The following is a 23,430-nucleotide window of genomic DNA, read 5'->3' on the forward strand; positions in this document are numbered from 1 at the left end:
GACAGATGTAAAAAATGTGCAGATGTTTATTTGCAATCACCATAGATATTTAGCCATATATATTTCTCATGTGAGGAATGAATTCCTCAAGCCTACTGATACCAAATATGTTAGTTATTTTCTTTTATTAGAGAGGATGTTGGAGGTGCAGTCAACATTGCAGGCCATGGTTGACTCCATATTGGCACAAATGGGTAGAATCCAAGACAGAGGAAGGGAAGAAAATCAAGATTCATATATTAGATAATGATTGGTGGATATATTGTGGTTATTTGGTGTCACTCTTACGTCCTGTATTTGAGGTCATTTGCTACACTGACACAGATTCTCTTACTCTTGGAGAAATCTATGAGACTTTTGATAGTATGTTGGATCAAGTGAGGGTGGCCATTCGTGAGAAAGATCATTCCTTAGAGTTCTATACGACCTAGATTCAATCCATTATTCAGTGTAGCTGGGATCGAATGAATACACCTTTGCACATGGCAGCATGTGTACTCAACCCAAAATGGTATGTGGTAAGGACTGGTATAATTCTTCCCATTGAAGATCCAAAGGTAAAAAAGGGATTTCGAGATGTCATTACAAAGATGTATAGTTCAGAAGAAGAGAGAACAATTAGGAGACAGTGGATGCAATTTGCAAGTCTCAATGGTACCTTCAATAAGCCTGATGAAAGGGAAGATCGCAATGATTTAGGCTAGACTGACCCCATTGGTTGGTGGACCATGCATGGAGATGATGCTCTAAAGATCCAACAACCTGCTATTCGATTATTGTCTCAGATTGCTAGTTCCTTTGCAGCAGAGAGGAATTGGTCCACATATAGCTTTATCCACTCTATCAAGAGCAATAGACTTTCCTCTAGGAGAGCAAAGAATCTAGTTGTCGTGCATAGTTCTCTACGTCTTGCACATAGGAAGACACCAAAGTATCGAGAGGGATCAACAACATGATGGGATTTGGATCCAGAGGATAGTGCACAGATAGATTACGAGGATGGACCGAATGGGATGCAGCATGGTTTGGTTGGAGTTTCGTTGGTTATTCAAGAAAGTGACTCTGACTCAAATATTGACATTCCCATTGATGGTCCCAATCATTGAGATCAAGTCCTTGATGTTGCTTTTATTTTTAATGCTAATTATCCATTTTTACTTTTCAGTTTTAACTTGTGAGTTGTGACACTAGATATTGATGACCTCGTACTGATTCTTGACTCTTAACTCTTAACTATTTTTGAGTTTGAAACTTTGAGTTATATAAATTTAGCGTTCAAACTTCAATATCTAATATATATTATATAGTAATATAATAGTATGTTTTTCTTTCAATTTAGATTCTAGAATGATGAATGATGAATTTTATTTTTAGATCAACGTAAATTGTAGAATGATGAATGATATGGATCAATGTATGTCATTATTTAATTCAATTATGAATTTAAATTTTATGTGTGGATCAAATTTCAAATTTCAATGTATTGGTATCCATATTACTATTAGTCTATTTAATATGTATGCTTTCATTATTGAACAATGAATATGAACTTGAATTATATATATATATATATATATATATATATATATATATATATATACCCCGATGTCCCCCCTCACCCCCAAAATTTCCCTAAAATTTGAGGGTACTCCCGCACGTCCTCCTTGTGCGTCTCCCCACACCAGATTCTTGGTGGAACATTGCAAAAATGTGATACTTACATATTGGGACTTGGCTTCATAAGGAGCAAAATGGATCACTATGTATTTCAAATTAGTTGGTGTTCGTGTTGTTTATTTGGTCTTGTATGTGGATGATATGTTGTTGATTGGGAATGACAGGGAAATCATCAAGAAAGTAAAATTTCAATTGTGCTCAAAATTTGACATGAGTGATCTTAGTACTGCAAAATTTATTTTGGGCACGAAAATTAAAAGAGATCAGGAAAACAAGAAACTCTACTTAAATCATAGAGAGTATGTTGAGGCAATATTACAAAGATTTAATATGCAAGAATTTAAATTGGTAAAGGTGTTTATTCTTGTAAGCGTAAAGTTATATGCAGATCAGTGACCCAAGACACAGGGAGAGGAAATGTATCATGTTCCATGTACTACTATGGTTGGAAGATTAATGTATGGAATGGTTTGTACTAAACCGAACATTGCACATGAAGTGGGAATATTGAGCGGGTAAATGTCAAAACCAACGAAGGAGCATCAGACCATAGAAAAGAGGGTTTTCAATTATTTGTGTGGCACAAATGGCTATGGATTGTGCTTCCAAGAAAGACTAGGATTAGACAGTGTTGGGAATACATGGTTTTGTTTCTATGGATTGGGGTGGAGATCTAGATAGCAGAAGATATACAAGTAATCAGCGATCAACCAATTTGATTCAGTAATCAGTTAGATGAGAAAGAAACAATCTATAGTAACACTCTCAACTACAGAAGTTGAATACGTGGCAACCACTCATGCTAGTGAGGAAGCAATATGGTTACAGAGATTGTGTTCAGAGATTGGGTTGGTACAACAAGATGTAAGGATAGATTGTGACAGTCAAAGTGTAATCTTCTTAGCAAAGAACCCAACATATCATTCAAAGACAAATCATATTAATGTTCAGTATCAATTTTTGTGAGATATGATTGAAAACAAAAAGGCGATACTAGAAAAGGTGGACACTTTGAAAGGTATTGCAGATTCATTAACAAAATATGTGAACACTAAGTTCTCTTGGTGTAAAGAAATTGTAACGCTCCCTCCCACCTCTTGGACTAATCTCAGTTGAATGGGAGGTGCTACTTTTAATTAATTCAACCTCCATGGTCGCATTATGAATATGCATTACAAAACTCCTTATCACCCAAAGTGTGTGGAACTCACTTTGGACAACACCACCACATTTAGCATGTCAAGAACTTTTTGGAGATATAAATTTTTCCTCAATCCAACCTTTGGATTGAAAGTTATGCCTATTTGAAGTTTGGGCCCCTTAACCCCTGCAACATCAACGAGGGTCCACCACATGGTACTGCCACCTCACACGAGGTCCAACGTGGCACCCACCACATAAAAATGCCACCACACCATCACACCACACCCCTAAGGGTTTTCTGCTCCAAACGTTTGTGGTGTGAAGTAATTATTTCCATCAAGTAACGTGGACAGTCTCCATCCAACGACTTTTGTCAAACCACACCTCGCCTAACAAATGCACTGCAAATACCTCTAAGCCCGAGCTCTGCAGTGATGTGTCTCCCAACCATGCACAATTCCACATCAGTACCACATGGCAACCCTGAGCCAAGTGACACCACAAACTACCACCATGTGTCACCTTGGTGCCACATTAGCACCATCCTCCACATCACCTGCTTCCCTCAACTTGATGATGCCACAATGATGTCAGGGTAACACCACCCTGCCACATGTCAATCCCTCACAGAGTCATGTGTCACCTGAAAATCAGCCACTTGGCCCTCCAAAAAGGCCATTCCTTCCCGCCACATGTCACACTATAAACATCCTTACCATGTCACTTGTACACATCATGTTTTTCCTACGTGACATCCACATAGCCTCACATCGCATATGTGGCATCTGCCACCTCATTATGAGGCCTAGGTCCCACCAATCTCGGGTCTCCATGCAAAACCGCATTTTATGTTTAAAGATAGGAAAGACATTTTTTCCCACCCTCTGTCAATAGTGCCTACACGCCCATGCCTTAAAGAAGTCCCTAGCCTACCTTCGCGGTGCAATGGAAAATTCAGCGCAGGTGATGGGCATTTTCCCATCCCATGCATTCTGTTGACCATGCCCACTCCCATTGGAGCTTCATGGAAACCCTAGCATGGCATGATATGAAATTCCTCGTCATGTAAAAGGAAATTTCTCATCCCACATTCTTGTCAACTCCATGTCTTTTGTTACTTCACTCCAACTCTAAAGATGGTCCTCTCAGTGATCGGCATGGCGCGGTACTAGTGCCAATCACCATCGTTATGTGATTAATCACAGGATTAACTGTAATCACGTAGATTAAATCAATGCTCTTCCTTTATAGATTTACGATTTTTCCTTTATAAATTATCAAGGCTTATTCGGCCTGAACACAAGTCTAAATCTTTGCAATACGTAGACCAGACATTCTGAGGGAATTCTAGGGACTTGGCCCAAACTTTTATTGATGCACAACATTACTTAACACACTAATTCCTATAGGAGCAAGACCTTCACTCCCATTTCAAGTATTTTAGCCATCGATTCAAGCCAAAAATTCAACAAATAAATTCAATATCATGCCTACTATCAAGCATCAACACTCAAACTTTTCAACAGTCTTAAGCACAAAAATCTATAGTGGCCAAATCATGTTAAGCAGTGAATTTCACACGATATTGATTCAACCAATCATATTACACATTCATACATGGTCATGAAAATGTATCTACACTCATAATAATAACATCGCAAACACACATAGGTATCCAACATCCCATAACCATGGAAAAAAATATAAATAACATCTCATCAAAGACAAATAAGAATAAATATTCCTCCACAAACAGTGCTGACACAATCTTTGTTACTACACTTAACAACATCATTGATTATTCACAGTGCACATAAGTAAATACACTTATTTGTATATCTTGGATGACTAGAAACTAAGAGAGGGACTTCAACTCTCCTCTCAACTATAGGTCAACTGCATTGATATTCTTTTTTGCAGTTAACCACCCCCGAGCTAGATTCAAAGCTTGAGGAGTGAAGCGCTCAAGGGAATTCCACATCAATCTAGGTAACAAATCCACATGGGAATCCAGAGAACACAATGCCTCCACCTGACACTCAGGAGTGCAGAGCACACATTGTCTTCACCCAAACAACACTTCAGGGAATTCCAAAGCATATAGTGCTCTACCCAATCAATCACTTCAGGGAACCCAAAGCACATAGCGCTCCACCCAAACAACACTTCAGGAAATCCAGAGCACACAATGCTCCACCGAATTAGTGACTACAGGAATTGAGAGCCCAAAGTATCTCCACCCGCTGCATTCTTCAGGAATCCATGGCCCATAGTGCCTCCACCTGCAATCTAACATGAATCCATGGAACACCATGTCCCCACCTGCTAGGATCCACAGAACTCGATCTCTACACGTTTAACCAAACACAGGGATCCAAAGCACATGCCCAGTGGCTCCCCCTGGTGTCTCCTTTCTTTTGCGAACTTCCTTCATTGTTTGTTTTCTCTTTCCTGATTGTTTTCCCAATTCCCCTCGCTTACCACACTGTCATTTCTCTCTTTTGCATCTCCTTCATTTTTTATCGAATGCTTCCATCCTTCCCCTTGTCTATTTTGTTGTGTGTTAACCAGAGCCAACACGTCCCACGAGAGCAAGATTGGCATGTCCTCTGCTCAAATGCTCATACGCTTTCTTTAATTCTTGTACATTTTTTTTTTAATTCAATAGGGATATGGGTGGGAATTAATTTTAGCATTCAAAGTTTGGTTATTTCCCCAAGCAGCTTCACCTCCACAAACTTTGAATCCATGTCTACTCTCAGTTTAGTCATCACTTACAATTTACATTAGTTTACAAGAAGAGTCCACATAATAATATTTACATAAGGGCTGATGAAAAGGGTTGTTACAGACACCACCCCCTTAGAGGAACATCATCCTCAGTGTTATATAACCGAACAAAGAATTTGCAATGAGATTTGATATACAAACAACTCTCTTTACATTTTCTTACGCAACAAACAAAAATGAGTATGATACCCTCAATTGCTCAGTGATTTCCCAAGTGGATTCATCTTGTCCAAAGTGCTTCCATTGCACCTTAACATACTTGATTACTCAATTATGGAGTGTGATCTGCCTCTAGTCCAAAATGCATTGTGGTTCTAGTTGGAATTCTCCCTTGGATTCCACCTGTATCACAGACCAATCAAAAACATGATTAGCGTCATGCACATACTTTTTAAGCAAAGAAATATGGAAAACATCTTGTTCACTGTGGGTGGCAAGGCCAATCTGTAGGTTGATGGCCCCACTCTTTCAATGACCTAAAATGCTCCACAAAATTTGGGTGCTAGCTTTACACAAGACTCAATTCTCGGTGAACTCTTCCTTGGTATGATGCACAGATAAACATGTTCCCCTGCTTGGAACTCTTTGTGCATTCTCTGTTGAACTACATAACTCTTTTGCTTGTACTGGGTTGTTTTCAAATTCTCCCTGATAGCAGTTATTTCCTATTCCATTTCCTTCAGTATATCAGGTCCAAGAAATTCCATGTTCACTAGATCATTCTAGCTAATAGGTGTGTTACATTTCCTGCCATACAGAGCCTCAAAAGGACTAATTCTCAATGATTATTGGTAATCATTATTGTAGGAAAATTCTACCAAAGGAAGAAACTCTTCCCATCCTTTTGGTTGATGCATGACATGCATTCTGAGCATGTCCTCCAACACTTTGTTAACTCTTTCAGTCTGTCCATCTGCTTAAGGATGATACGTTATGCTAGAAGTTAACTCTGTTCCAAAACCAGTGAACAATGCTTTCCAAAATTTCAAGGTAAATTTGGCATCCTGATCCGAGATAATCTTCTTAGGTATGTCGTGCAATATAAATATCTCCTTCATAAAAAATATGAGCAATATCAATTGTCTTGTAAGTGGATTTAATAGCTACAAAATGAGCACCTTGTTCAACTTATCTACCACCACCATTATGGCATCATATTGTGTAGATGTCCTTAGCAACCCAGTGATTAAGTCCATTGAAATGACTTCCCACTTCCACTCAAGAATGGGGATTAGCTTTTGCAATCTCGTTGAATGCCTACATTCTACCTTTACTTGTTGGCACTCTAAGCATCTCACAATATATTCATCCACATCCTTTTTCATGTTTGGCCAATAATATATCTTTTTCACGGTTATTATCAATTTCCAATAACCAGGATGACTAAAATATGGTCTTTTATGAAATTCATCCAAGAGGAGTTTCTTCAAGTCATCCATATAAGGTATATACCACCTTCCTTTGAACTTTAACATTCCATCCTCCATGAGGGAGTAGTTCTAAATATGGTCTTTTATGAAATTCATCCAAGAGGAGTTTCTTCAAGTCATTCATATAAGGTATATACCACCTTCCTTTGAACTTTAACATTCCATCCTCAATGAGGGAGTAGTTCTTGCTCAATCCCCTTCTAGCTCTTACTGCAAGCATTCTTTTACTTGTTGGTAGTGTCCATCTTGATGCATTGCTTCTTTAATCTTTTATTTAATGTCAACCTCACGGGGACTAATGGCTACCACCTAAGCCACTTGTAGCCTTCTGCTAAGTGTATATACTACTTTTTTTCCTTGCCTTTGATGTACTTAATTTGAAAATCAAATTCACTAATCAAGGCTAGCCACCTTGTTTGTCTTGCATTCAACTTGGGATAATCAAATAAATGCCTCAACCCTCCATTATTTGACATCAAGATAAACTTTATTCCAAGGAGGTAATGCCTCCACATTTTCAATGCATGCACTATCGTTGTTAATTCCAAGTCATGAGTGACATAATTTCACTCATACTCATTTAGCTTCCTCGGTTCATAATAGACCACCTGTCCTTAATGCATGAGGACTCCACCAAGCCTTTCCTTGCATGCATCTGTACAACTATGAAATATTTTTTCGAATTTGCTATTGGTGCATGTGTGAGCAGATGTTTTAACTGCTCAAAGTTGGCCACAAATTTTGTTGTCCACTAGAACTTAATTCCTTTTGCAACATCATGATTGGATGCCCAATCCTCGAAAAATTATAGATAAACCTTCAGCCAATCCCATGAAGTATCTAATCATTGTCACATTCTAAGGATTAGGCCACTCCATAATGGATTTGATATTTTCAGAATCTACTATCACTCCTTCCTTAGATACAATATGTCTCAAACACTGAATCTATGATTGGAAGAAGTCACACTTGCTAAGTTTGGCTTAGAGCTTGTGCTCTCTCAACAATTGCAACATTGTTGTTAAGTTTTTTTCATGCTCTTCCTTTGTTTTTTTAGTAAACAGAGATGTCACGGACAAAGACCAATGCAAATTTGTCAAAATATGGACTAAAAACATTATTCATTAAATACATAAATGTTTTTGGGTCATTTGTTAGGAAAAACGGCACAACCACAAATTCATAATGATCATACCTAGTTCTAAATGTCATTTTGTGAATAGCTTCATCTTTGATTCATACCTGATGGTACCCAGACCTTAGGTCAATCTTTGAGAACATTGTAGCTCCTCTTAGCTAGTCAAATAGGTTATCAATTCTCAACAGAGGATACTTGTTCTTGATTTTGGCTTTATTGAGCTACCTGTAGTTAATACAAATTCTCAAAGTGTCGTAATTTTTCTTTACAAATAATACAAGTGCTCTCCAGGGTGATATGTTGGGTCTAATGTATCCCCTATCTAACATTTCTTTTAATTGCAATTTTAATTTCACCATCTCCAGTGTACTCATGCGATATGGGACTCTTGACACTAGTGTTGTTCAAGGCAACAATTCTATTGAGAAATCAATTTCCTTTCTTGGTGGAAGTCCTAGGATTTCTTTAGGAAATACATCCTCAAATTGCTTTAAGATCGAGTGCTCCTCCAAACTATTTCCATTAATTTTTGAGTCATTGATCACTTGGATAGCATATAGTTCACATCCCTTGCAGTTGCACCGCTTCAATTTCAGTGTTGATATTTTCAAAATAATCATCGGCTTCATTCTTCCTTGGAGTGTAACCTTTTCCCCTTTGTCGTTGAGGCATTCGATTGATTTACTATAGCAATCAATCTTGGTCTTATGGTCTGCTAACCAATCCATGTTGATCAACACGTATGAACCCAGTGGTAATAAGTTCAAGTATGTGTGTGTGGGCATGCCATTTATTACCACTGGGCATGACCTCGCACATTTTCAACTCACCTCTTATCCTTGTTTCCAATTTCACTAGCCATGATCTTTCATGGGCTACCTTATGTAATGAACATCTCTTTGAAATATTGGGCTAACACAAGTGAAATTAAAACCTAGGTCTATCATAATTGAAACTGGTTGGGTATTGATCATACATTCCATCTCGATCATTGATGCCCAGTGATCACCTTGCCTGTTTTCCAATGCGATGTAAAGTTGTGGAACACTCTAAGCCACATCCTTCACAACCTATGCTTCTTTCACATTGTACAATCTTGGACCATTCTATTGTTGTTGATGACGATCTCTAGTCAATAGTTTTCCCCACATGTCCAACACTGCATAGGTCCTCTTTTGAACCTCTCAGCTTCTTCTCTTGCAAGCTTAGTGAATAGGTCCTTATTAGCAGTAGTGGTTTTTCATTGAAACCCACCCTTGGCGGTAGTGGCAAACTTCACATTTCCTCTTCCTCGCTAATGTCATGCAGACTTATGTCCTTTCTCTTTAAAATTGGATTTGTCTTTTGTTGTCCAAATCATTCGTGACTCAATCATACACTTGGATTGTTCATAGAAATACTTCATTTTCTTAATGGGATCCTCTAATGTTTTATGTTCATTAAATTCTATTATGTCCTTGAATGCATATGGAAATCCACTAAGATATCTTTAAATCTTTTTCTTCTCATCCTTGATGTAAGGCATGTATCTCAGCAGCTTCAAAAATCTGGTTGTATATTCATTAGTTGTCAATTGCCCCAATTTGTGCTCATAAAAATCCTTGGCCTTGTTCTCATGGTACCTTTCAGATAGGTACTTTTCCCTTAAATACCTCTCGAATCTCCTCTAAGGAACTCTTTCTCTTTGATATCTTTTACATTCCTCAAATCTTATGACCATATATCAACCTTGCCCTTCAGGCTAAATATGGCTACTCTTGCCTTCATATTCTCAGAGTAATCATGCACCCTGAAATACTTCTTCATCCCTAGCAACCATGCCTTTGCTTCCTCAACCTTCTTCACCTCTCCATCAAATGTAGGAGGCTTTTCCTTCTTAAATTATTTTGGCATGAAGTCTTTTCCTTTCCCTCTCTGTTGATAATGTCTTTTAGTTACATCACTAGAAAGTTGCTCATAATTGTCTGACTTCCTATCTGGAGTACTTAATGGTGTTACTGATCATTTTGTCACATCCAAACAAATGGCATGAAAACCACATCAATCAACATTCATTAACACTTTGCATTCATCCCCTATAAAACCTAGAACATTCTCTCTCCAAGGAATCCAAGAATTCTGGGTTAAATAGCTCAAAATCCTAATTTTTAGCCCCGTCACACTTTCCCTTTAAGCACCCCCCTGGTTGTAGGTTGTACACTGGGCAATTGCATTGGCCTGTGCATGTTGCCTTTGTTGTAAGTGTGATGACCTCTAGAATTCGGTAAAAAGAAAAATAAAAATTAGAATATTCTCTTTCTAGAAACTTCCAAGGTGATTTTAATCATTTACTATTGATCGAGATCTCGAACTCCTATGTTTGGGGTCTTACCTCTTATCCCTAGAGTTTATCCTCCCTCATATGTGGATCTAAGTCCTAGATTGGTAAATCTCAAACCACCCTATTTACCCTATAAATTTATTATCTCCCATGGGGTTTGGGTTAGCTTTTGGAGACTCTTAGTTATACCCTCATGCTAATACTTTGTGCCTAAGGATCCATTATCCAGCCATGCACTTGAGTTGTGATTGAAGGCTTTTTTTGTGACAAGGGAAAGAAATGATATTTGGGAGACATCTACAAAGTCAAAAATCTTTGAAAGGTTGTAATCTTTCCTACATTTATTAATACAAAAAGTGTTTTGTTTTCCTATGCTTATGTCTTATTGATGCATATGTATTACAATTCCTTCTTGACTCGTTGTTTAGAGATATTAGTATATGTTATTTGTATGTTGTAGTTCTCTTGCTTGTTTTAGTTGTTTTGCAGGTTCCATTTATAGTATTTGGAGCTGGAGCTAAAGTCTACAAGCAAGAAGAAGATGAGAACTTGCGTTGGATTCAAGGTAGATCGCTTCTCCATGTTCTAATTTCTCTAATTAAAGCATAAGTCTTTTTTTTCCTATTGTTTCTAGATCAAGCCACTATATCTAGGGAGTTCACTTTTGTCCACAGAAGAGAATTATCCGTCAAACAACTTGGCGACTCCACTAGGGAACAAAATGTTCCTTTAGTGGTTTCATTTGTCTAACATTTTTAAACCTTAGAAAGTGACTCAATTTGACTTGGTCAAATAGTGATCAGCCATAAGAAAGTCTATTTTTTAGCTTATCGGGTTTTGAGTTTCGTCTTTTGAACAAAATCAACCCGAGCGCACTTTCTAGTATGAGATAAAGAGACCCAACGCACTTGTCTCTCTCTATAAGTGTGATGACATGCATTGGTTATTATGTATAGCCTACGATGGTCACTATAGGATACAAAATTTGCATGTTTTATGCCTTGTTCTAAATTCTTTTTTGATCTAGTGTTGTTTCCTAGGCCTTTGAATTGGTTTGTCTTTGTAAAGCCATCAATGTGCTTAGATTTGAGTGTCATTACCTTTTGATGTGAGTTTGTTTTTCTTTCTTTCTTCTTGTCAATTAGGGTTTGTGAACACTTAGCTTGATTGTTAATTTGATCAAAGGAATTTTCATATTACAGTTCTAGTCTTTGTGAGTTAATTTGATCAATGGTCTAGTTGCATTTCATTTTTCATTGCATTTGAAATTTGAAAGGAAAAGAAAAGAAAAAAATCCATTTCTTGCATTGCATTTAAGGCTTTGAACTGAATTGGAATAGTGAAATTGAAAGATCTAGTTACTAAGTTCTTCCTCATTGCATCATTGTTTGCTTATTCCTTCCCATAGATAGATCTCCATTGAAACATAAAGAGTTCGTTTTATCATCTTAGTTTCATTGTACAATTTCAGGTTACATCGTTTTGCGTTTGAAATTGAAAGTTAATTCAAGATAAACTTCTAAAATTTATTCAATTAACCTAAGGAGCATTTGGAACATTAAATACACACATAGTGGTCTAGGCTAGAAGACGTGTTCCAACATCGTTAAACGTAGCATTTGTCATTACTTGTTTGTGTTACATTTTGCAGGTAATCAGTATTCCACATACATAAGTATATAAGATCATTCTCCACGTACCCTCGGGTATATCGGATGGCGCTCCACGTATAGAAAGTATATCAGAATGCTTCTATCGTACAAGATGCATTAGACAGCGCTATTATGGACTATGCTTCCACGTGCCTTTGGGTATATTTTGGAAGTCCCCATTTGGTTGCAAACCTGCCATAAGTAACCGAGTCGGTCGCCTTATTAACTGTGATACACCGAACACAGCGTTGGGGGAGATTGCCTACACAACTGGAAACAATGTTTTGCAGTTCACAGGGACTTGGTAATCCCTTCTGCCTAGTTACACCTTTTATATTATTTTTGTTTTTGTTCTAAAATCAATCAATCAACCGTGAAACAACATACTCTGCATTCATGAGACATTAAATTCTCACTTTACTCCTTAAGTTGAATCTGATGGCAACATTTCCCAAGTCTACTAGTCAAGGAAACCCCTCTGACATGAATCTTGGTCCTTTTCCTCCTTTTAGAAATATTGGTGCTCCTTATATGGCTACGTTGTCCCTTCTCGGATTTACCATAGGTTTACCAATATGGTTTTTTTCAACCTCATTGGTCCCGAATGTCCAAATTACTCCACAACCAAGTCCTCCACCTGAACAACATCAACCTCAAGTTGACCCTTTGCCTTCTTCGCCCAATGTCTCTTCCTCCCTTTCTTCTTCCTCACCTGGTGAAAGTATTAATCCAGGAAGATAAGAAGAAGAAGAAAAGGACGAAGAAGAAGAAACAAAATAAGCAGGGGGGTAACCAAGCAAACATTGTTATGAATGAAACTAATGTTGAGAAACCTTCAAAGCCCGTAAAGTTAAATTCCCTTGCAATTTATGTAAGGGTGATCACCTTCTAAGAGATTGTCCTGACATTCTACAGGTGTTAGAAGTGTGGTCCACAAGCTCACATCAGCCCTTATCGTCAGCTTCTAGAGATCATGCTAGTGACAAACCATCAGCTAGTGATAATAAGGTTCACGGGAAAAAGCGTAAAGTGAAGTTTCCATGTAGGTTATGTCAATGGAATCATCCAATTCACCTTTGCCCTTATATGGATGAAGCATCTAAATTGTTTGAAAATTTTATTGTTTCTCAACAGCAGCTTCCAGCTGGTTACCGAAAACTTTCCACGAATCCTCCACTAGTACTAGTGAAGTAATTGACTCGAATCCATCTTCAGTCAATCCCACTCTCTCTGAATGTGAATCCCACGAGTCTGTTGCCAACCAACCATTGGTTGAGAAAGTGGTTCACCTGATTCCACCTTCAGTCGATCGCACTTTTCCGGTGGAGAGTGGATATCATACCACTTAGGTTCCTCTAATTTCCTCTAATTCCACTGACCAAGGGGGCATTTCTCCTGTTCTCACAAAACCCCCTCCAAGTAAGGAGGTCATTACCTTTGATTGGAACCAATTTACAGAACCTCGTCTCCCTTATTACATGCCCTTTCAAATCAGGGTGAAGTCTTGTGATAAGAACATATATCACATTATTATTGATGAGGGTTCCTTTGTTAGCATTCTATCCTCCACTGCTTGGAAAGCTTTGGGTTCCCCTCAACTTGTGTTTGTTGCTCTAATTCTATTAGCTTTTAGCAGAAGAACCAATCAACCTTTAGGGATCCTTCCTCAGTTGCTTGTTACTTTGGAAGGAAAATTTGTATGTATGATGTTATGGTAGTCATGGACCCCTTGGATTTCAATTTTCTCCTGGGGCAAGACTATGTTTATGTTATGAACGTTGTCGTGTCCACACTCTTTCGAGTGATGTGTTTCCTGCATGATGAAAAATTGTGACTATTGATCAACTTTCATTTGTTGGTCTTGATTTGACTGTTAATCATCCAACTTCCCTAATTGTTTCAAACATGTAAGTGGTATCTCCCCCGCCATAGGTTAATTATGTGGCAACCTGTCCCATGCCCGCACGTACCGATGAAATAGAGCCTATCATTGTTTGCTCACCCTCTTTTGCCCTGGATCCAGTAAGTGATATGGTAAATCATTTCCGGGGGGCATTGGAGCCTGACCTTTCCATTAAATCCCTTGATATTTATCCCTTCCAAAGTGTTTTCCTCCCATCTGATGAGAACCTCTTCAAAGCCATGGCCTCCTGGGGGCCATGATCAAGGTCCCGAAGTAGAGTTCATATTCTTGTGTCAAACTCGTTAAAAAATGAAACAAAGTCCTTGAGCACAGTTCATGTTCTTATGTCAAGCTTGTTAAAAAAATGAAACAAGGTTCCATGAGCATAGTTCCTTTTCTTATGTCAAACACATTAAAAATTGAAACAAGGGACTCCTTCGAACAGAGTTCTTTCACTGTGTCGAGCTCGTTAAAAAATGAAACAAATCCTCTCCCATTGATTTGACTCTTTGATTATGATCTCAATTTTGATCTCAATGATGTTAGCTTCATTTCATCTACCCATAATCGTCTTCCTCCTTTCCTGGTGAACATATTCCTATTAGTAACCAGTAATCTATTTGGGTCCATAAAAAGAGTTGTCGGACAAAACGAATTTAGGGGGGCATTTCTCTACCCTTATGATGAGGGCAATATACTCAATCTCAAGTACAGTTTCCACATGTTTCAAGCTTGTGTAAAAATGAAACCAATTCTAAGCATAGTTTTCACATGTTTTAAGCTTATGTAAAAATGAAACCATCTTCAAGTATTCTCAAGTATAATTTTTCTTTGTTTCAAGCTTGTATAAAAATGAAACCTATCCCATACATTACCTCTTGTGATTGCCATTTTTTAATTACCCTGTTCTACAAGATAAGCCTTGGTTTTTTTTTTAATTCCATTGTCACCCTCTGCTTGGTCGATCACATGCTTTCACTTAGTTTTTACTCGTGCTTGGGGTACCATTGCGATGAATGGTCTTATTAGCCAACCTCTTGACCTCTACGAGTTTTAAGCAATTCCACCATGACCGGAACCAGTTGCTACCCTTTATACCACTTGTTCTTCCAGGAGAAGTCATCTTTAAGCTCTTTTCAGACTCCTAAAACATGAGAAGATTGTTGTGCACTTGTATTTTCGAATTCATTAAAGCAAATGAAAAGATGTTTGATTGGATAGACTATTTACGAAAAAGGAATACTTTAGTCGAACGTGGATAAAAGGTTCTCCTAGGTATTGTTTTACGCTTTTTTGGGCCCAAGGGACAAAATTACGAAAAGGAACATCTTGGAGTTTTCTTTTTCGCCTCTTTTTCAACCCCTTTAAACATGAGAAATATTTTTAGTTATGCCTTCGTTGGACTCGTAAAACTATTAGACAGTGTTGAACTCATCAAGCATGACAATACCGAACCACTATTTCTCAAGGTTCGTTAAAAAGTCTCATAAGGATGAACTTATAGATCAAGCATATGTTATCCTCCTCAAGCTTGTCAAAAATAAAGAGGTACTAACCAGAAATGGTTGGGAAATTAGGAAAACAAGGCATCATACCTATTAATGGTAGTGAGTCGCTCTTGAACATGACACTCTTTCACTTCATTTCTATGATTGCTTTGGTTGGGGAATCTTCTTGCTTTTATGTTGATCACACCTTAATGAAAGCCTTCATGATGGGTCTTTGAGTCAATGTTGCCAACTCTATATCAGTGTCGCCAATATGTTCAAGAGAAATTCCACCCTTAGTTGAAATCTGCTACAATACCCTTAAGCCTTTCTTCATGTCTACCTCTCCTGAACTAGCTATGCATCATTATATTTTGTCTCAAATCTTGATACATGTTTCGTGTCGTTGATGGGGGATACATCAAGGCCTTCCTGCGACGGGTCGCTCCCTGCCAACATCAACACATTATCCAGGAAGTTGCCTTAGAAACTCCCTTAAGTGTCTTGGAGCTTGCATACATTATTGGTGAGTCTCCTCACTTTTGGCAACAATTTCTCATCATTGGCCTTCGACCAGAAGATTTTGTGTGTAGTTCGAATTTATTTCATTCATTCACATCACATAGATTGTACTATAGTACCTCGAGAGACATTATCATTATCGGTGGTTACTCTTGCATATGTTAACGATTTACATCATTAGTTGGTAATCAAGTGGTGTCTACCATGTTCAACTCGAGCTCATTTATTCACATCGTTAGACTCATACTATTAAGTGACGAGGTAGAAGACCCCAAGTCTAGTTTCATCCATATGGGCTGCGATTTCAGGATTCATACAAGATTACAAAGTATGAAGGCTGTGATCATTCAAAAAGTCATCCAAACATGGGTGCACCATATGTCATCAATGGACGTGACTTTGATTATTGTACATGTACATTGGCTTATATGTTGAGTATGGGTATGCCTACCTCAACAATGATATCATGATGATTATGTATTGTAACAGATGATGATCTCAACCAATCTATTCTTGATCCGGACTTGTCACATGGTAAAGCACTTTAGTCCTCAGCGACTGCTTTTGACTTTGTATTTTAGGGGGCAATCTGTCACAGGTCATTTTGTCACATCCAATCAAATGGCCTAGAAACTGGATCAATCAACATCCATTAACAATTTTCATTCCCTACAAAACCTAGAACATTCTCTCTCCAAGAAGTCCAAGAATACTAGGTTAAATAGCTAAAAATCCTAATTTTTATCCCTATCGCACTTTCCCTTTGAGCAACCTACACTGGTTGCAGGTTGTACACTAAGCAACTGCACTGACCAGTGCAGGGTTCCTTTGTTGCAAATGTGATGGCCTCTAGAATTTGGTAAAAATAAAAAAAAAAAAAAAACAATTTTGAATCTTCTCTTTCCATAAGCTTCCAAGGTGGTTTTAACCATTTACTATTGATTGAGATCTCGAACTCCTATGCTTGGGGTCTTATCTCTTATCCCTAGAGATTATCCTCCCTCATATGTGGATCTAAGTCCTAGATTGGTAAATCCCAAACCACCCCATTTACCCTATAAATTTACTACCTCCCATGGAGTTTGGGTTGGCTTTTGGAGACTCTTAGTTATGCCCTCATGTTGTTTCTTTGTGCCTAAGGATCCATTATCCATCCATGCACTTGAGTTGTGATTGAAGGCTTGCTTTGTGACAAGGGAAGGACAAGATAGTTGGGAGACATCTACAAAGTCAAAGATCTCTAAAGGGTTGTAATCTCTCCTACATTCATTAATACAAAAAGTGCTTTGTTTTCTTATACTTATGTCTTATTGATGCATATGTATTACAATGTCTTATTGACTCATTGTGTAGAGATATTAGTATATGTTATTTGTATGTTGTAGTCCCCTTGCCTGTTTTAGTTGTTTTGCAGGTTCCATTTATGGTATTTGAAGCTGGAGTTGAAGTCTAGAAGCAGGGAGAAGAGAAGAACTTGTGTTGGATTCAAAGTAGGTCCCTTCTCCATGTCGTAATTTCTCTAAGGAAAGCATAAGTCTTTTTGTTCATGTTGTTTCTATATCAAGCCACTAAATCTAGGGAGTTCACTTCTATATGCAGAAGAGAATTATTAGTCAAACAAACGGAGATCCACCTCTCATTGTGTCTTCATTTGTCTGCTTATGCTTTTTCTTAGATCTGTTACCTTTTGCACCATTAACGCTTACTTCATGCCTTCCAAGTCCTAATGGACTTGATTTTCCTTTATCTTTTCCTATGTAGTTGGCACCTAGATCATGCTACCTCTACCTTTGTAAATCTGGCATGCTTCTTAGTATAATTGTGTTTACTTCTACTTTTTGTTCCTGATCCATGATAATCCTTTCATTGTCAGCCTTTATAACTTCTCATCTCAACTCTTATACTTCTCAAGGTGTATATCCAATGAGGGGATCCTTCCTCTCTCCTTTTCTCCACTAACTCTTCGTCCCAACCATGTTGGGATTTATCAATGTCGTAAAGCTCGATTATGTTGTTCATCCTTTTTTTCTCATTATTATTCCCCGACATGTCTTCTTATGTGTTGTCATACACACATAATTGTTAGCCAGAATACATAAATAATCATGTTTACCATCACATTGGAAAGTCTACAATGAACATATGGATGCGACACTATCTATAGCACCAATTTTCAAGTTAGTATGCCAGTCAAAAAATAATTAACATATCATAATCAACACTTGCATACAACATGTAGTTCACAATCAAGATGTTATAAGCAGCACACATGAACACAACAATTAATCACTATAAAACAGCACACTTTGTAACAGAGTTTAAAAATTATCCTTCTAAACCCATTCAGTCCAAGTGTTGAACCTAAGCACTCGGATACTCTATATTACAACTCCAAATCTTATCTCCAAAGGACCATTGTAGAACCCTGGCTCTAATACCACTCTGTAACACTCCCACCCACCCATAGGTCAACTGCATTGTTATTATATCTTGTAGTTAACCACCCCTTAGCCAAATTCAGAGCCTGAGGATTTAAGTGCTGAAGGGAATTCCACGCTAGTCCAGTTAACTAATCCACATGGGAATCCAAAGCACATAGTGCCTCCACCCAAACAACACTTCAGGGAATTCCAGAGCACACAGTGCTCAACCAATCAGTCACTTCAGGGAATCCAGAGCACATAGTGCTCCGCCCAAACAACAATTCAAGGAATCCATATCACACAATGCTCCACTTAATCAATTAGTTCAGGAATCCAAAGCTCACACCGTTTCATTCTTCAGGAATCTAGGGCCCATAGTTACTCCACCTGCAATCCAGCAAGATCCAGAGCACACCATTTCACCACCTATTAAATTCCACAAGGATCCAAAGAACTTAGTGTCCACTTGTTTAACCAAACATAGGAATCTAGAGCACATGCCCAATGGTTCCACCTAGAGTCTCTTTTCTTTTGTGAGCTTCCTTCATTGTTTATGCTTCCTCTTTCCCAACTATCTTCCCAATGCCCCTTGCTTAGTACATTGTCACTTTTCTGCACATCTCCTTTTCTTTCCTCGAATGCTTCCACCCTTCCCCTTGTATGTTTTGTTGTGTGTCGACTAAAGCCAACACATCCCACGAAAGCAAGATTGGCTTGTCCTCTGCTCAAGCACCCATATGCTTACTTTAATCCCTGTACAATTTTTCTTTTTAATTCAATAGTAATATAGGTGGGAATTAATTGTAGCATTCAAAGTTTGGTTATTTCCCCAAGTAATTATTAAGCAACTTCACATCCATAGGCTCTAAATATGTGTCCACTCTCATTCCAGTCACCACTTACAATTTAAATCAATTTACAAGAACAGTTCATATAACAATATTTACATAAGGGGTGACGAAAAGCATGGTTACAAAAACAATGGGCATTATTGCCCTGGATTGTTGTTCATTTACTCCTACAGCCCCCTATGTGCAAAAAAAACAAGTGGGAGAATGTTGGTGTTATAAGCAAACAATATTCATGAACATACTACATTATAGAACAGCAAGAACATACACATACGAGAATACACAAGACACTGGAATATAGGGAAAGGAATTCCAATCCAAGATAGTATTAGTCTTAGTGTATATTTATACATGAGATATGTGGTTGGAGCAGTTGTACCTTCTCTCAACCACCCATTTACTTTACCATACACATTTACGGAGGATTATTGATATTTACATATACATAATATAGGATGACAAACATAGGTCTATGAGACCCCTCAACATCTCCCGCACCCTCAATGCCTTGCTCGTCCCTAGCAAGGATGCATCAATGACTTGGACCACTACTCTTTGCAGAAATATCCTTATTGTACATCCACCATCCATACTGGACTGCATAGGAAACTCAGTTGCAATAACCGCCAGCTAGATAGGAGGACACATGTACAAGGCTTACTGTGACTCCTTATCCGATGGTTGCTTCTTGCAAATCTCCATTATTCACATTCTCTACAGTCTTCTCAACCATATGGACTGCTACTCCACCAGGAACCCTCAGGCAACTCCTCTCTAGTTCAGGGCATCCTTTTCGCTCTTTCTATGGACTAGTCCAGCGCATGAGTGTCATTCCTAAGAGTTTCCAATTAAACATAAAATAAATGAAACATATGCATACCATCCATCCTGCTTCATTCCTCTGTCACAATCTAAGATCAATTCTACAAATTTATACCAGGGGGTTTAATCCATTCATTCATTCACTGTTGTCATCATTTTTAATTGTTCAGAGCTCTTTGTGTTCTACTTGTGTGATTTCATGTTATTGAATATTCTTTTCTATTATTGTGAATACATTTGTGAAAATGTTTATGTTGCATATGTGCTGCAAATTAATTTTCTAACTGTGATAGATGTTATGTTGTTGTTGTCTATTATGTAGAGCTTGTACTAAGACTTTCTATAACTTATTGAATTTTTAGCTAATATTTCTAACACAATTATCGTCGACTAGATGTTGACAGAATTTGACTTACTTTGACTTAACAATCCTATAAAAAAATCTAGAGAGGCTTATTATGTCATAGCCCAACAGATTTCATGATAGTGCAATACATTATATTCATCATAAGCATAGATGGAAACTAAGATCAGATCAAACAACTTTATTCACCAGTCAAGAAACATCTTTTTTGAGTATTGGATCAATTTATTCATTCTTTGTCCCATTTCTTTTGGTTGTCGTCAACTGCAAGATGGATATGTGAATATCATCGATCCCTCAAAATATAGTCAACTCCACCAGTCTGTGTTATTTACAGTCTTGTAAACTTCCACTTTACTCCTCTAGGTCAACCTCCTCGAAAAAATAAACTCTCTACAACTCAAGAATACTAGTCAACCAATTCAACGTTAATCGACTAGTTATATAACAACATAATCAAAATCAACCAGGTAGAATTTCATAGCCAATCCTGCCTCTTTCAATTTGTCAAAGCAGAGCTATAGTTATGAGTTGAGAGATGCATATCCCCGGTTGTCAGTGACCAGGATTTTGTCGTTGTCCACATAGGAATTTGCACGAACATTGAACATAATATGTGGATGATTGTCGGCGTATGCAGCCGACAAAGGTCAGCGGTCGACATCATAGATATTATATGTTAGTAGTGGTGATCTCGTTGAATAACACTTCCAAGTAATCCATTAGAGTCACTAGTATGAATTTAGATCTACAAGTTTGGTATATGTTGGTCACATGTTTCCAAGTGGATTGCAGCGTTCGAATTGAAATGGGATGTTGTGGTAAAAAAAATTGCCGAAATTATCCATACTGCAAGTCGACTCTGTTGACACCTAATCCGAAAGGATTGGGATTATTGTAAATAGTTTCAGTTATGCATTAGAGAAAACCAAAATACCTTGGAATTGGAATCCCAAGAGTCTCTCCACTCATGTATATATTCATGAACTGACTAATGCAATAAACAAGTTATTCGTAGAGTTACCCTCCTGGTCTGACATGGTATTAGATTTAGCTCCCAAATTTAGCTCTTTTCTCCTATGTAACTCTTGCTCTCACTCAGAGTTATTCCTACTCTGTCTTCTATCCGGTGAATGCATACAGTTATTTGCACCCGCTCAACTTTCATTTTAGATTCTTCTTGAATCTCAAATGTCTGTGCATCTGAGTCCATCGAGGTCCATAGGCTGAAAGGGAGTGCCCTGCATTGTACCTATGCGTTAATTCTAGTGCAATCTTTGCAATGCATTAGAGCTATGCATTGAAGCAGTGTGGGAATGCCTTTGTCTCTATGTGCGTTGTTTTTTGAAGGTCATGTGATGAATCTTGCAAAAAGGAATAACGCTTGAAAGGGTCGTTGTTGCCTTGTTATATGGTGGTCGTTCATACCTTGCGTTGAGTGCAACATGCAGCGACTATATCAGCCATTCATTTCAGTGACAGTGCATTGAATGTCGTGAGCTAAAGACTATGAGGAGAACTCCTATCATGGTATCTCCGTGACTGCACATTGCATAGACCCTTGGTCTCCTCTGATTTGTAGATGGTGAAGTTGTTGCTCCGCCTAAATTCGCCTCAACATTTTGGAGATTTCAACTAAATTATTGCAGTTTTATCGTTGGTCAATGGTACGTAAGCTACTAGTGTTGAAGTATTAAAAAAAATACATTGACGCTATATGGTTCTCCATGCCATTTTTTATATTGATTTGAAGTATGCAAACTTTAATATATGTTGACCGATCGGACCGTGCATGTGTGTTGGGTATACGAATAATATGATGGGTTAAATATATGGTATGAAATGGTATATAATGGAGTAAAAAAAGGGAAAGACCATGACGTATATATGTGATGCTTTTCCATATACCATAAAGGCACATGAATTCGTTGAGCTCTTAATGGATATATATTATATTATATCAAATTACCATTGGGGTATATGGAAGGTATATGTTGGAGCCTACTTTTTTTAGTTAAAGATTTTTGAAGACATAACCAATCATTTTTATTATAAAGACATCAATCTATTGTTGCAAGTATTATAATTATTTTGAGGCCAAATTAGACTATATGATGTATTCACTCATCTCCATTATGGGTGTAGTTTTCTCTGGAAAAGAGAACTACCATGAGTGGTCCCGAAAGATAAAACACACCCTCATTTTCAATGAGTTGTGGAAAAGGGTTTGTGAAGGAGAAGGAGACATTGCACCAGAAAATCCCACTTCAAATAAGGAGCTTGCTATTTGGGAAAACAAGAACAGCAAGGCCTATGCCTTGATTGCAGCGTCAATAAATGAAGAGGTGAGTCGACATATATTTCTCCATTTTCAAATTCCTTTGAAGCCTTAAAAAAGTTGAAGGAATTGTATGACTCACACACTGAACTTGAAGTTGTTCAAATGATGATCAAGTTTTTCAATCTTAAGTTGAAAAATTATGACCCTCTTGCCTTAGCATCAGAAGTAAGATCCATTATGCATGACATAAAATCCATTGGTGGTGAAATAGATGTTCCTCTCATAGCTTATGTCAAGGCACTATATCCGACCTATTCACATTATCTTGATTCATTGCAAGCAAGTGGCAACCTTAAGGAGATTACCTTTGACTACTTTGAGAAGAAATTTGTTGAAAGAGAGAAGACTTTTGGGAAGAAGACAGATCCGCAGTCTTCTGAAGAAGTTGTGTGACCTGCATAAAAAGAGAAGAATCGTGCACAAGATTCTTCTAGAGGAAGAGGTGGCGGAAGAGAAAGAGGAAGGAAAAATTTTAGAGTTAGGGGGGGCAGGCATTTTCAAGGGGAAAGGTCTAATCTTCATTGCATATGATACAATAGAGATGGACATGATGCTTCCACACGTAAG

Source organism: Pinus tabuliformis, chromosome 4_1 (genome assembly GCF_031772625.1).
Source record: "Pinus tabuliformis cultivar Carrire ecotype Pingquan chromosome 4_1, CPIR1, whole genome shotgun sequence".
Taxonomy (NCBI): Eukaryota; Viridiplantae; Streptophyta; class Pinopsida; order Pinales; family Pinaceae; genus Pinus; species Pinus tabuliformis.